The sequence below is a fragment of the Crinia signifera genome, chromosome 5 (assembly GCF_055691185.1).
Source record: "Crinia signifera chromosome 5, ASM5569118v1, whole genome shotgun sequence".
Lineage (NCBI taxonomy): Eukaryota > Metazoa > Chordata > Amphibia > Anura > Myobatrachidae > Crinia > Crinia signifera.
In genome coordinates, this window is record NC_139221.1 from 290,635,576 (window position 1) to 290,651,780 (window position 16,205).

The 16,205-nt window shown below is 43.4% G+C and overlaps 1 long non-coding RNA gene across 1 annotated transcript; it reads right to left on the reverse strand.

Moving 5' to 3' along the window:
- Window positions 1-2,323: 2,323 nt before the first annotated feature.
- LOC146079730 (uncharacterized) lies at window positions 2,324-14,492 on the reverse strand. The gene is made up of 3 exons (XR_014474719.1): window positions 14,354-14,492; window positions 6,032-6,130; window positions 2,324-2,520 (listed from the first exon to the last, which is right to left on the reverse strand). It is a non-coding gene; the product is annotated as an uncharacterized LOC146079730 (long non-coding RNA).
- Between the last annotated feature and the right edge of the window lie 1,713 nt (window positions 14,493-16,205).

Consider the following 16,205-nt stretch of genomic DNA (forward strand, 5'->3'; position numbering starts at 1 on the left):
AATAATATTTTATATGATTGTTTGAATAATTTATACAGGTTGAGTATCCCTTATCCGAAATGCTCGGGACGACGAGCATTCCGAATAAGGGATTTTTACAGTTTTTGGAATAATTATTTTTTTACATACTTACCTGTCCCCTGGTGTGTCCCCGATGGTCCCTAGGCGTCCATGAAGTCCTCCGGCATCCATGGCAGGCCTTCAGCTTCATCTCCGGCGGTCCCAGGAGTGCATTGCGCGAGTTCCCAGGCGCGACGGTGACGTCACCGGCGCGCCTGGGAAGTCGCGAAATGCACTCCTGGGACCCCTGGAGACCCGGAGATGAAGCTGAAGGCCTGCCATGGATGCCGGAGGACTAGGTAAGTATAAAAAAAAAGGGTCAGAGGGAGAAAAAAAGAAAAAAAAATCTAACTATTCCAAAAAACCCACGGTTTTTGGAATAATTTGGATAATGGATAGCCGGATACGGGATACTCAACCTGTATATGATTTACAACAAACATGTTTTCAGTTGTTTCCCCTCATTGGAAAATATGACACTACCAGCAGGAAGGTTCATGAGTAAATAAACACTTTAAATTTATTTTAAAGCCTTTACTTGTTCCATGTCCCATACATATGTTTTATGCAGAATCTAGAACGCCCCTACATATAATCTTACTTTGTAGCAGCAAATACTGAATATAAATCTGCATGTACATAAAATGAATATACTTATTTTATAGTAACAATTTATGTAGCTATTACTGTACATCGGGAAGTCAAAATCGAAAAATAATTCCTCCCTTTGTCACCACCACGCCAATGACTGTGCCGTCTCTTCTTTGCTGGTGTCAGAATAAACAATGGAGGTTACTATGATAATCATAGCACCTCCCCTAGTCTCCTTTGTCCATGCCTTTCTCTGCTTCCCTGTGTGTCATAACTTAACAGAGCCTATTTTCTAAAATGACTAGCATGTAATTATTTGAGAATACGCTCCCTAAATGCGTCTATCAGGACCAACGTCCGGAACACTGCAGCACCGATGAAGCAGAACATTACCAGCTGCAACCGAATACTGCACAAGACAAGACAATGGACAGCACTCAAGAAATAGAAAAGGTTAAATGGGGAATTTGTAATTTAGTCTCCCTCATTTTCACTTACAAATGAATAATCATTGGTCATTAGTATTTCATTTAACTTAGTCAAAAACACATTAAAAAATGCCAGATTGCAATAAAAGAAAGCATTTTTTTTTTTTTTATGATTCATTTTTTTAAAGGAATTGACATTAAAGATATAATAGTTAAAACTAATAATAATAATAATAATAATTTTTGTGAAATAAAAAACATGAAAAATATGAAATAAATAAACGTATATGAGATACATAGCAAATGACAGACTGCCACCATGTGGAGAAATGGAATAACTACTCATCCATGCCTTTCCAAGCAGCTAAATCAGACTGACACCTTCAATGTCTGAATGAATGATTTATCGCTCATCACATTAATAAGTTCATCATAAGTTTGAAACGGAAAAACAAATCCTCCTCTTGTATAATTTCTTTTCAGATGCCAAATGCGTTAAACTGTCCTTTTTTAGAAAATGAAGGGTCCCAGTTAACAAGACATAACACACTAGTCCGGGGTTATGTCCTTCTTTCAGTATTTGACAAAAAGCAGTAAGTCCATTTTTTGAGCATGTAGGAGTAGCTGGAATTAATTTGGTCCCACACACGCTAACGTTGAGACCAGCCAAATAGCTGGCTAGTATGAAGAATAGGCGTACTTTGTAAAATAACTTTGGTTGGCTGACACCATCTATGTGTTGATAAAGAAGGTTAACTGAACCAGATCCGCATTACTAACACTATCAATGAAAACAAAATCACTATCATTCAACAACGGTATCTGGGGTTTCTAAACGACACCATGCAAACCTGCTGCTTAGTAAATTTAGGTCTACAGTATGATAAATGTCTTATAAATTCATTACGCAGGTTCGAACAGGGAGTATAGTAGGGAATGGGATCCAGAACATTTATTGTAGTAAGGGTATCCCACTCTCCTCATTTCTTTGAAAATGCCCCATAGCTTACTGATAATACAGATGTTTGTAATCATTACAAGGGAGGCCATGCTCAGTGGTAAATAACACACACACACACACACACACACACACGTATATACTGTATATATATATATATATATATATATATATATATATATATATATATATATATATATATATACACACACACACACAAACACACACAGAAAGTTACAGCACTCATGGGACTTGTAACGATAATATAAATAAATCACAGCAGAGATTTACATTTTTCAGATAATTTATTCTTTCGTCAGGATAGAATACATCTACAGATATCTTATATTTATGGACCACACCATGCAAAGGAAGTGAAACTGTTTGCGGTTACCACCTGTCAATGACGTCATAGGTCCGCAACTCATGATGATGGGGCTCAGGACTGCAGCTTTGCCATAGTAACCCATTTGTGTACAAAAGCTGAAATAAACAGGAGGACAATATCATAAACAAGGCAATATTAGTTATCTACCCATATTAGTGGTTCTCAACTGCAAAATAGCACAGCTGCCTAGCGAGTAGGTCTGAATTGGGCCGTAGGTGTACAACCCCTGATAGAGCACAATGGAGACTGAGTAGAGCACTGACCATTAGGGACTGGTGCTGAGAATGTACACAGGAGCAAACTGAGGTACACTGGAAACTACTATAGAGATGAGCAGTCCGGGATCCGTCGAAACTAAACTGAACCGAACACATCCGACCCAACGTCCCACGAGCCATGGTCGTGAGTTTCCGGCTTTGTTCGGAAACCCGAGCATGGCCGAACTCGGGAATCTGGCGTCAGATTCTCACGAGACGCTGTCTATAAAAGCTTGGCGTCCCGAGAATTCGGCACCATTTCACAGTCACGCTTCCAGCTGCGCACAGTTCTGCAGTGGGGTCTGGGTGCTGTGCAGAGGGGTGTTGTCACTGTGTGCAGAAGGGGTGTTGTGCAGAGGGGTGCAGTGCAGTGCAGTCAGTGCAGAGGGGTGCTGTGAAATGCAGACAGCGTGGTGTTGTGCTTGTGCAGTGCAGACTTCGGAGCAGTTTGTGCTGTGCAGTGCAGAGGGGTTTGTTCGGTGCAGAGGGGTGTTGTGCAGTGCAAAGGGGTTTGTGGCAGTGCAGACTGCAGAGGGGTTTGTGTGCTGGGGTTTGTGCTAATTTATATATTATATATACTTAATTATATTGTAGTAATTGTACTGGTCGTGTGTTAGGCAGGCTATCAGTCAGTGTAGTGGGTACAGTAGTACACAGGCAGGCTGTCAGTTAGCTTTTCATTTTTTATCATTTTTTCATTGTGGTGTGTGGTCACTGTGGTGTGCTGCACAGCAATCCAATGCACTATATACTGCTGTCAGAGCAAATTCTGTGTGAGTGTTCTACCTCCACAGTCCACAAAGTATTATACAAACAATAAAAAAAAAATACAATATAAAAATACATTCTGCTGTTCTTTATTTTTTTGGTGTATACTGTACCCCAATAGTATACACCATAAGTTCCGTGTGTGATTGTTCTGCCTCCACGCAGCATTATAGAAACTGCACATTACAAAAAAAACAGTAAAAATCCAAATCTACAGTATTTTTTTCTTCTTTATTCATTGTTTGTGTGTACTGCACCCATAGTATACTGTCAGAAGTTACATGTGTGATTGTTCTGCATCCACACAGCATTATACAAGCTGTGCATTAAAAATAAATGAAAGTAAAAAAATCCAAATCAATTTTTCTCTTCTTTATTCATTGTTTGTGCGTACTGCACCCACAGTATACTGTCAGAAGTTCCATGTGTGATTGTTCGGCCTTCATGCAGCATTATACAAGCTGCGCATTAAAAAAAATGATGTTCATAAAAATTAACTACAAATTTCACGAGGAACACCTTTCCCACCAATTCCATCACAAAACACAGACATCGCTCATGGAGGATTCCAGCAGTGATGAACTGATATTGTGTGGTGATGATGATGACTCCAAGGATGTACACACAGATGAGAGTGAAAATTAGGATGGCGAATGATGAAATCAGTCAGTCTGTACCTTATTGTGGGGGCCCAAACGAACAAGTAATTTCAGTCACATGTTTGCCAGTCCCTCTGTCTGAAATGACTGGTTTGTCAAGTGCGCAATGTCCTATTTACAACCTACGGGTGGGTGGGTGTACCCAGGGACAATTCCACCTTGCGCCTCTTCTTTTTCTTGAGATTCCTCTTATATAATGCGCTATTTTGAGCATTGCTTCTTTAATTGTGGGGGACAAACGAACCAGTCATTTCAGTCACAGGTTATGCAGTCCCTCTGACTGAAATAATAATAATTTTATTTATATAGTGCTCTTTCTCCAATAGGACTCAAGGTGCTTAACAGATAGAATGAATGTAATACAGTACAGAAACAATGACGTACAGAAAAGCTTTTCATAAACAATACTTAAGGGACTGAAGTTAACGCTTGAGTTAATAGGAAAGTCTTGAGTCTGTTTTTGAAGCATTCTAGAGTAGGAGTCTCTCGAACTGTGAGGGGAAGTGAGTTCCATAAAGTAGGAGCTGAGTGGCTAAAAGTTTGACCCCCAGATGAACTACAGGAGATGCTAGGTACTGCTAAAAGTCCTTCATCTACAGATCGCAGTAATCTGGTGGGACAGTATGGAATCAGAAGCTGCTTAAGGTACCTTGGGCCTTGGTCATGTAGGGGTTTGAAACTCAGTAGATTGATCTTGAAAATGATTCACCATTTTATTGGCAGCCAGTGAAGGGAGTAGAGAATGGGAGTAATGTGGCTAGAACGGGGCTTGTTAGTTAACAGCCTGGCAGCTGCGTTTTGTACCAGTTGTAATCGGTGCAGTTATTTTGTTGGGAGACCAAGGTAGAGGGCATTTCAGTAACCCAAACGAGATGATACAAATGCATGTCTGACTTTTGGCAGATCTTCAGATGAGATTAAGTGTTTGATTCTGGCTATGTTCCTCGGATGAAAGAATTAGGATTTGATTGTGGCTGATATCTGACGTGGTTTGTGTTCAAGTATGCAATGTGCATGTCCTTTTTTACAAGCTATGGGTGGGTGGGCCCAGGGAAAATTCCATCTTGCATCACCATTCATTAATCCCACTGCTGTGTGGCAGTTATGTAACCAACTACAATCTTTTGGTGCCGTGGCTCTGTTGCCTAGTATAAAGGCCCTTATTCTGGTTGGTGCGGCCAGAGCCGCACACGGGGCTCCGGCCGCACAAACCAATCCCCGCCCACGAGACGGATCACCACGGCCGTCCGTACACGGACGGCTGGCGATCCGCATAAAAATGGTGGAGGCGTACGCCTCCACCATGGTGGGAGCTGCCCCCTGCATTCGATGGTCGTCGACCATCGAAGGCAGGTCCGCACGCCCCAGCAGCTCCCGCAAGCTGAGACCACACGGACAATCGTCCGTGTGCTAGCTTGTATGGGGGCTGAAAGCTGACATCCGGCGACGTCAGCTTTCCGCCCCCATGAGTTGCGTCATACCCTCATTACCATGCATACGCCCCGCGTTTGCATGGGAACGCCCATGAAACGCGGGGCGTACACATAGGGAAATGAGGGTATGAAGCCCCTCACGCCCCTATACGCCCCCTTTGCGGCGGACGAAATACGTCTGCGGCGAAGGGGGCTGCACATGCGCAGATTGACCTCTGCGCATGTGCAGAATAAAAACATCGGCGGTACGGCCGCACGCGGGCCGTACCGTCCGAATTAGAATAAGGGCCAAAGTATTAACAACCAGCCAGCTTGCTGCAGACCTTGGCCTAAATAGAATGAAAACAACATTGTGAGCTGTAAAGTGGTCAAAATTGTCTGGAAAGGGCTGGAAATTAATGTTATTGAGGTTAATATTACTCTAGATACAAAAAAATGCAAAAATGTGGGTGTTTTTTCACCATTTCTGAAAAAAATCCAAATCCAAACCTTTTCACCACCGCTCGACAAAGCCAAATCCAAATCGCGTTGACGAATCCAAATTCAAATCTTCGGCCCCGGCGCTTATCTCTGAAACTGGAGCCACCTCTGGAACAAACAATACTCACTTACATTAATGATCTTTTAAAATCACATGTCAAAGTATGTAAAACGTATTACTCCTCTAGATATCAGGAAATGTTTTTAAATATATTCGCATGGAATGGGAGGGAGTGGTCTTGGAAAGAGACATAAAAAGTGCATTGTTTCATAGAAACATGGGAGAGCTATATCTCAACTTTGTCTACTTCGGTTGGTAATGAAATCCATAACTCTTTTACTAGTAATATATGTAATATGGGAGATACTCTAACAGTAGACCCACCTACTACCCTATGATATATTTTCTTGTTTTGCCGGGATGAGAGGAGAATCAGGTACATGCAGACGACTATGACTACTTTTTTTTCCTCTTTCTTGTTTTCTCTCTTTTATTAGTCAATAGTTTTGTTTATTATTATTTTATTATACCAATTTATGTGATATGCTGTAATGATCACCAAAGCAATTATTTCACGGGCAAAAGCTTTTATTGTCAATGTTTATATATACATACATTCTGAATCTATTATTTATTTGATGCGACTGTATAATACTTTGCTTCAATAAAAAATAATAATAATACAAAAAGCTAGGCTACCTGACTAGAGTAGAAGTTGTTCTGGCAAGAGCATTGGTCAGGAAGATACTTAAATAGGGTGGACTGGCTGTTGATAGGCCACTGGAGTCATGTGCAGGGATCAGGTCCAGTATTCATTGGTAAACAATCACCTGACTGAAGACAAGGTGGCTAAACCCATGTCCTGGGCATGGCAGACTCCACATGTTAAGACAAACAACTGGCAGCAACACTGTGGTGGACACTTCCAAGACAAGATGAAAAGCCATGAAGTGGCAGCACCAAGTACAGTAATGGAGACGCTCCCTCGTTTTAGGACGGCCACTGGATGCCCTTTGGGTTTCTGAGCAAATTTAACATCACATTTTGAAACTATACCAAGTTCTTAGTACATCAAACATTGCATACATAAATGACGAAAACATGAACAATCTTTTATGACATATTAAACTTGATGAGATTTAGGAAGACTGGGGTGGAAGCAATTAAGGATTATCTTGTTAAGCTTGTATCAAGAAGAGATAGATGACTATTGTTAGTGACAGTAAGTGATGAAAGTGGCAATGGTGTGAAATCTGGAACTTGTGAATGTAGACCACAGATTGCGAACAAGAGTGGAATTGGAGGATGTACTGTATGATACTGGTTATGCGAAATCTGCCCAGAATAATACAGATGGAGCCACCTTCATCTTGCGGAAGTGTCATATCTTTCCATCTCTGTGCGCCGTTTGCTGTAAATGCGAGATGCATGAGCATCCTCATCGTGGCGAAAAAGCACTTTGAGATGGAAAGCTCCCAGGTGCCAGCCGGATGAATAAAGGTGGCTCCACCTATAGCTTGGACCAGATACATATAATAAAAAAAAATGTCTGTACTGTAGGTCAGCCGGTGAGGGAAGTCTGTCCTCTTTGATCTGTAGTGCCGCTGTGGGTATCATGGTCAACCATTTCTGTTTTACCATTAGATTGTGGGTGGTAGAATCACCTGTAGTGCATAGCATAAGGTATACCAGCATTTGGCTACAAATTGCACCATTGGGCAGGATGCACTAAAGGAAAAATGCGGTAAAAAACTTATTTGCAAATGTTAAGAATGTAAAGCCTGGGTTGTGTTTCGGGATGCACCGGAATCCCACCCTTGGTCTAACTGATGTTAGGGGTGGGTTATGGGTTATAGGGGAAGCAGAAGCTGAGTTCTGTGTTCCAGCTGGTGCAGCGGTGGCTGTGATACAGTACCGTACCGCAGATCCATGGGGACAGTCTGCCAGTACACATTTTATAACACAATTGAATAGGTACTATAAACTTTATATACTAGTATTAACCTGCCTACCCCTGTCAGACGTGGTCTGACCTGCAGCCCATGGGCAGCAGCTGCCACTTGTGCTGAGCACGATAAAGCACACGGCACCAGATCTGTGATAGAAGCCCGTCATATCTCTTGTTGTGTGATCAGAACAAGGTGTTATTTAAGGTGTTGGGAAATAATGAGGGCTTTTAAACAGTATTATTTAGATAATGTCGACTCATCAAAATGTTCAGATTTCTACAGTGTAGTAATGAGCGTCTTTAGCTCCCTTCCCTGCCATTTTTACTTCAAATCCTTTGAAATCACAGGTGCTTGTAGGCTTAAGAGGGACAAGATTGTTTGTCCAAAAAAGATGAAAGAAATAAAAAACTTTTCTTGTATCTTTCATGTATATACGGATGTGAAGACTGTACAGTGCTGGATGCTGGTGTTCATTGGTGAAACATGATGGAAGTTTTGTTGTTTTTGTAAGGTCTGGTGTATTATTACTCTATTTTTTTTTGGGGGGGGGGGGGTGTTTACATATGAGATCTTCTGGCAGTTTTGGGTTGTATGTGGCTAATGTCATCAATAACAACTCCAAGACCATTGCTGGGAGCACGTCTACATACCCTCCAACTGCAACTTTTTGGCCAGTACAGTACTGTTTTTTTTTCTGGCCTGTACCGGCCAAAAAGGGCTTTGTACTGACTTTCTGGGTCTCCGACTCTCCATTGAAAGTATGAGAAATGGTGAGTGGTTAAGCCCCATTTACCCATGGCCACAAACCTTTTCCGATTTTTGTACTGGTTACTTTCTGCCCTTCAGATGTTGGAGGATATGTGTCTACAGGTCATGTGTAAAGCCCTGTACACACGGGGGGAGATATATTGCTCAGCAATATATTGCTTGCACCCGGCGATTTATCGCTGGTGCGCACTCCAATCACTGGCAATATGGTCGCCTGCGACCATATTCCCAGCGATTATAGCCCCTATTGCCCCCGTGTGTACACAGTATTAGTGTAAGCCATCATGGATACTTTACAGACACTATACAGACTGTGCGGAATGTTCCCTCTAATGTTATGAAGGCTGTGTGCGGCAAAAGATTTTGGCTGTGCAACTTTGTAAGGAAATTTAAATTTTTGTGCGTCACTTATATATAACTGGAAAATGGCATTCAGCATTTGTGTTAACTTTACTTTAAAATGATATTAAACATGTAAACATTCAAAACACAGCACACAATGTAGTTAATGGGTGAAACACACATTAATTGAGTCCAAAACTACAAAAAGGGACCACTGCTGCTTTGTGCGCTCTGTTGTCATGTCTGTGCGCACGCTTGTCGAGTTGTGTGCGCGCGCACATGCGCACAGCTTAGAGGGAACACTGATCTGGACCCATTTCAGTCTATAGTAGATTTTGTGTCAGGAATGTCCAACACTGCTTTTAGTTATGTGTTCAAACAGGTATTGGGGGTATTACTGTAATTTATCACCTATTGGATGAGGAATCCAACATGCCAATTTCATTCAAATGCTGCCTGTTATGAAGGTACCCATACACGTTGCGATTATCGCACTTTTAAAGTACAAAATGCATCGCATGTGGTTATAATCGCACCGTGTACAATATTGTATATCACAAAAAGTATGTGCAGGCAGTACTTTTTGTGCTACATCTCATCGCATCACATCACTTTTGTAGTACAGTGCGAGGCGATGTACCCAGTGACCATTAGGGACTATATACCTAGTGACCATTAGGGACTATATACCTAGTGACCATTAGGGACTATATACCTAGTGACCATAGGCGAATCTAGAATTATGGTAATGGGTGGTCCCAGATCCAGACATAATAGCAGGGGGACCTTTGCGCGGCGTAGCCGCGCGGCAAAAAGGGGGCGTGGCCTCATGGGAAGGAGGCGTGGCATCACAAAAAGGGGTGTGGTATTACACTTTAGACCATACACAGTAATGCCCATTACACATTTTAGCAAACTCCGTAATACCCATTACACATAAAGCCACACGCCGTAATGCCAATTACACATTGTGCCACACATCATGATGCCCATTACACATTGTGCCACACATCATGATGCCCATTACATACTATATAACAAACCAGAATGCCCATTACATATTTGCCACGTAAGTGCTGCTTACCTACGTGCTCATTGCTAGGGGGTTCTTGCTTGATGGCACCATAGTACCCATTACACATGATGCTGCGCACCATAGTACTCATTACACATGATGCCGCACACCATAGTACCCATTACACATGATGCCGCACACCATAGTACCCATTACACATGATGCCGCACACCTTAGTACCCATTACACATGATGCCGCGCACCATAGTACCCATTACACATGATGCTGCACACATAATGTCCCTTACACATGATGCTGCACACATAATGCCGCTTACACATGATGCTGCACATCGTAATGCCCCTTACACATTAAGCCACACATTATGCGTAATGCCCCCACATACCGCCACTTGTAGCATCCCTTAAGCAATGCCCCCAAAAGTGCCACTTACTGCAAATTTTTATATGAGCCTTCGCTGCTGCTGCAGGGAGAGATGGAGAGCGGTGCAGCTCCTTCTATGGGGAGAGGAGCAGAGCGCAGCGCAGAGCACGCCTCCTGGTGTCCCCTTTGAAATATTGTGCACGCTGTTGTTGTGCATGACATCGGGGGGAGCACGCCGGGCGCCGGCACCACGTGATTAAAGGGGGGGGGGCGGGCTGAGGTGAAAACGGGGAGAAGAATTGGTGCGGAAGCTGCAGGGGTGTCAGCCATTGACAGCTGGGCAGAGAGCAGGGGGCTGCCCGGCTGTATTCAGAGCACTGCAGGTCACGGCTGTTTGAAATAATACCCCTTTCACAACAGAAAATGCAGGGATTTACCCGGGAATATGGTCCCAGGATCATGCAGGGACATTCCCAGGCTGACCCCTTATACACCAGCCTAGTCCCTGCATTTTCTGGTATATCTTCGGAACCAACTGACCCATTTACATGAGACCAGTATCATATTGAAGAACTTTTGAGTTGGCTTCGAATGATTTTGGTCCCGTGAAACTGGGCTGTTTGGTTCCAGAGAAATCTGCCCTCAAAAAACATAAACAGTCATGAAATTACATTTAAGAAATGAAAAAAAAAAAAAACGGTTTAACCTCAATATCCCTGGAACCAATTAACCCGTATGGATCCAGCCTGGTATCAGATTGAAGGACCAGCGATTTGGGTTCGACTGAGATCAACGTCGAGCTTCAGTGATACCGAAGGGGGAACTGGCAGCCGTTGAACTGGGTGTGGGTTGGAATTAGCGGGTCCCATGTTATCCTATAGGGAAAACGTTCCAGGTTTGCTTGGCCGTATCTCTGGTTCCCAGGGGGCTAGAGACACGGGGCTGGGCTCGTTGGAAAGCCCCATCCCTCAGCTACAAAATGGGCTAATGGGTGGTCCTGTGCACCCCCGGACCACCCCCTAGATTCGCCTATGCTAGTGACCATTAGGGACTATATACCTAGTGACCATTAGGGACTATATACTTATATGAAAAATCACAATAAGTAGAGTATAGCAGTTTAATTTGGTATGTTTATAATAGACTGTAGTTTATTGGGCCAAAATATATAATGGCTTACCAAAAAAAATTAGGTGCAGGCTGGCCCTGTAATTTAGAGTAGATTTATCAAAAGCTTGGAGCGAGATACAGTGGAGAGATATAAAGGATCGGATGCAACAGTAAAAAATACAGTAAAACCTCCAAAAATTGAGTTTTGGGGGGGTTTGGACACATATCTCATATGCACTAAGCTCGAGTAAGTATTACATTTGATGGTAGGCAAATTCAATTAGATCCCAGCCAGTGTCCCTTGCAGCACGTGTCATTCGTGGCATGCACAGACGGACTCCCGGGGCATAAACCCAGAAGTCCTTGTATCACAACGGTCAGATGAGGATAGGTGTCCTTTGTGTTACTAAACGCCACCATGCTGGCAAGGAGCGGTGGGATGCATGCACAATGCCTCTAACCCATAGTACCAACCAATCAGCTCCTGTCATTGTTCAAACAGCCTGCAAAAGTACAGTTTGGAGCTGATTGTTTGATACTTTATCTCACCTTTATCTCTCTCCAAGCTTTGCTAAATCTCCCACTTTAGCTCTCGGACAAGGTTGGATGTATATCTCCCCCACAATGTGTCCAATGGTATCTAGTCCTTATGTCAAAAGTCATAAAGTTGGCAGTCAAAAGGCCAACTCCTACAGGGTGACATGCATTAGGCTGACATGGTGGAAAGGACCATCGCAACATGTTTTCTTTTTTTTTTTTACTTCTTCAAACTTTACCATCCATCATGGACTCAGATTGGGGTCCTGATTTAGCATGGATCGAGCGATTATCGAATGACTGCATATGCGCACTGTAACAGGTTCTGTGGCAGTTTAAAACCAGGTGAAATGGAGTCTTGAGGTGTGGCAGTTTAAAACCAGGTGAAAGCCAGCCACAGAACCTGTGTAATTAATATGTGTCCCGGATTAAAGGGATGAGTTGGTCACCCTAACTGTAATTGCAATGTGGCCATAGCTTGACTGACAGTAAAGTTGATGTTTAGGGATGGAAACCTGATGGCTGTATCAGAAAAATGCAAGCATGCCCAGCCGGGCCTATTTTAAGGGTTTATCTCTGACATCAGTGATGACCACTTCCAGCCTGCGTCAGTTGCAAATTAGTGGAAACCTCAGACCTACTCAAATTTGCACAGATAGCGAAGGGCCAAATACACTAAGCTTCATAAACCAGGGTTGCCTACCTGACCCTCTCCTTCAGGGAGAAAATGCTCTGTTCCTGGCCTTCCCTGGTAATGTATGATTGCCATCACCTGTGGTGAAACACCTTTACCTAGCTCCCACAGGTGCTGGCAATCATACATTACCAGGGAAGGCCAGGAACAGAGCATTTTCTCCCACATAGGCCAGTATTCAATGAGAAAAATTCGCTGTGATTTCTGGAGAGTTTGTGCTTTTCACGCGGTGGAGAGAGGTTTTTTTTTCTCCAAAGGCGAGCCACCCTATTCAATGTGAAATATTCTCCGTCTTTCTAAGTGATTCTCGCCGTCTCTCTCCGTGTAGAAATTCTCCATCTTTTGATGGAGAGCAGGAATGTGAACTTTTAAACTAAAAGGGTGTTTTTTTTAATTTTGGTGTAAAAAAATCAGGTTTTTTTTTCTGTTAAGGGCCATGTTATTTTTATTCATGTGCCTATAGCACATGAATATATATTTAATAAAAAAAAAAAATATTTTTTTACAATTTTTTTTTTTTTTTTTTTTTTTACACAGTGCAGCCAGCAGGGGGCCGGAGCGCTCGAGCCGCTCATTAGATATTCATATATTCACTGCACCCGATGCACGTTCGGGTACAGTGAATACTGGGTCCCCCGCTGGCTATAGGGGGGGCAGCCTGTGCTGCCTGGGTCCAGGGGAGCCCTGCTCCCCTCCCCATATCCCCTGCAGCAGCCAAGAGAGACTTTAATCTCTCTTGGCTGCTACGTCCCCCGGCTCCCTGACAGCTCCCTGCCGCGGACGCTCGTCCGCTGCAGGGGTTAAGACTCGCCGCGAGTGGCGGCGAGTCTTTAACACGTTGAATAGGGGGAGCAGGAGGCTCCGGAACACGGCGAGTGCATGGCGAGAGAAAAAATCTCTCGCCATGCACGGAGAGAATTTCTCATTGAATACTGGCCATAGAGAGGGTCAGGTAGGCAACCCTGTCATAAAGTGATAAAGTGTAGAGTGATAAACAACCAGCTAATCAGCTCCTACCCTTCATCTTTCAAACCCAGTCTGTAACATGGCAGTTAGGAGCTGATTGGCTGGCTGTTTATCACTCTCCACTTTATCACTTTTGGAAGTTTAGTGCATCTGGCCCACAGTCTCTTCAATGATCCATTCGCAATTCATTGGAACAATTGTACAGGGTGGTTTCTCTTCCTGTTTAGGCGGCGGCTATCTACTCTCAGACAACTGTCGTGAATTAGGCCCTGGGAACGGTAAAGTGTGCCAAGTGCAGTGGTAGCGGAGTGAGGGGACGTGGGTACACTAATTGGGGTTCCATGTGCAAACCTTTTGATTGCGTTAATCTTTTTCTCATGTTGACCTTGTGCAAGTCGACCTATTGGGGTCTACCTACACCCCTTTTTACTGTCGACCTAGTGAACCCAACCTGTGCCTAATGTACTCTTGCTTATTCCTCCCATACGATTATTGCAATGTTTCTGCGGCATTTCTACACTCAGCCATTTTCTCAGTCACCCTGCAGTGACATGCTGTAATTACCTCTAGTCTCCATGGTTACCACCGCTTCTTCCGTCTTCCTCTGATTCCTGACTCATGGCTCTTCATATTTGTTTCCTTTAGCTGCAATTTTCCTGTCTCTTCCGCACTTGTACATAAAAGCCTTTATTGTCTGCTCCCTAAATGCAGAATCCCACAGAACAAGCAGATACCTCAGTGTATGTAACTGGAACAAAGCAGCTCCTGTTCCACACACGTCTCGTGGCAGGTGTTACCCCTCAGTTCTGAACCCTTCTCTATATTATACACAAAGGGGTTACTCGCAGCAGTCATTTATGCTTCCTGCACAAATACCACTTTGATTATCAGTTGTTTCTGCCAGGAAGATGTAATAAAGTTTGTGTGTGATGGTATATGAACATAAAACATAGGTAGCCAGATGCACTAAGCTTTAAAAGGGATACAATGGAGAGTGATAGGCAACCAACCAATCAGCCCCTGTCTGACATTTTTCAAACACAGTCTGTGACATAGCAGGTAGGAGCTGATTGGCTGGCTCACTCTCCATTTTATCCCTTTTGTTGCTTAGTGCACCTGGCCCAGGGCCTGAATGATCTGAGTTGTTATCAAAGCAAGGAAATAGCAATTCAATAATAAGTAAATTAGGATTCAGTATGAAATCCCGGCGGTCGGGATCCCGGCGTTCAAAATCCCGACCGCCGAAATCCCGACCACCGAAATCCCGACAAGGGGGGGACGTGGATCGTCCCCCCTTGCGGGCCCGGTGCCTCGCTGCGCTCGGCACGCTAAGTCTGAAGGGAGACTCCAGGGGTGTCGTGGACACCCCTGGAGGGAGAAAGTGTCGGGATTTCGGCGGGCGGGATTCCAGCGTCAGGATTCTGATCCCGACCGCCGGGATTTAAACTGCATCCCGTAAATTAGTCAAATTTGGAATACACACAATCATTAATATATTTCTTGCCTACTCTTCTGGAACAGACAGGAGGCTCCTTAACATTGGATGACGCCCCCAGCCTCTCTGGAGGGTTGACAATGAGGGGGGCTTAGTCAAGTCTGGGGTGGGCAGTGCATTATTTTCATTGCAGGATGAATGGTGGTTATCAGGATTTTATTGAGGGAGGAAGATGGTTGTCATACTGTATTACAGATATGTACATACAGTATATAGTATGATGTTACGTGCATGTATTAATTATACTTGTTATGATTTGTCTTGGTTTGTGACCAGTGGTAGCATTCACATTTTTATATAGATAGTTTTGTTTGTAAGGGCCCTCATACACTGCGCTGAGTTATCGCTAGGGTTGCCACCTCATCCCTTTAAAACTGGAGACATATTAATTACACAGGTTCTGTGGCTGGCTCACTTCAAGACTCAATTTCAACTGTTTTTTTTTTAAACAGCCATCAGACTTCATTCCAACTGTATTTTTTTAATCAGCCACAGAACCTGTGTAATTAATATGTCTCCAGTTTTAAAGGGATGAGGTGGCAACCCTAGTTATCGCAATAACATCAATAATGTGATACCTCGGCAGTAACGTATAACACAATACACAGATATTGGTATGGCTATAGTTGTGGACACTTCGATGGTCAGAAGTAATAGGTGCAGTGTAAACACTGATGCAGTTCTTTATAGCAGTGTTGCCGCAAGGTACAATAAACTGGAGGGTACATTACTGTGGATGCCAAGAGTTGGTTCAGGAACAACGATGGAACATCGATGGTTGCTGTGGAATAGATGTGAATATGGAATGGATAGAATGGATGTGATGTGAATCACTGGAAGAGCTGTAGATCAGGAACGATGGTAGAACATTGATACTACAGGAACGATGGTGGAACATAGATAGCTCAGGAACTATAGCGG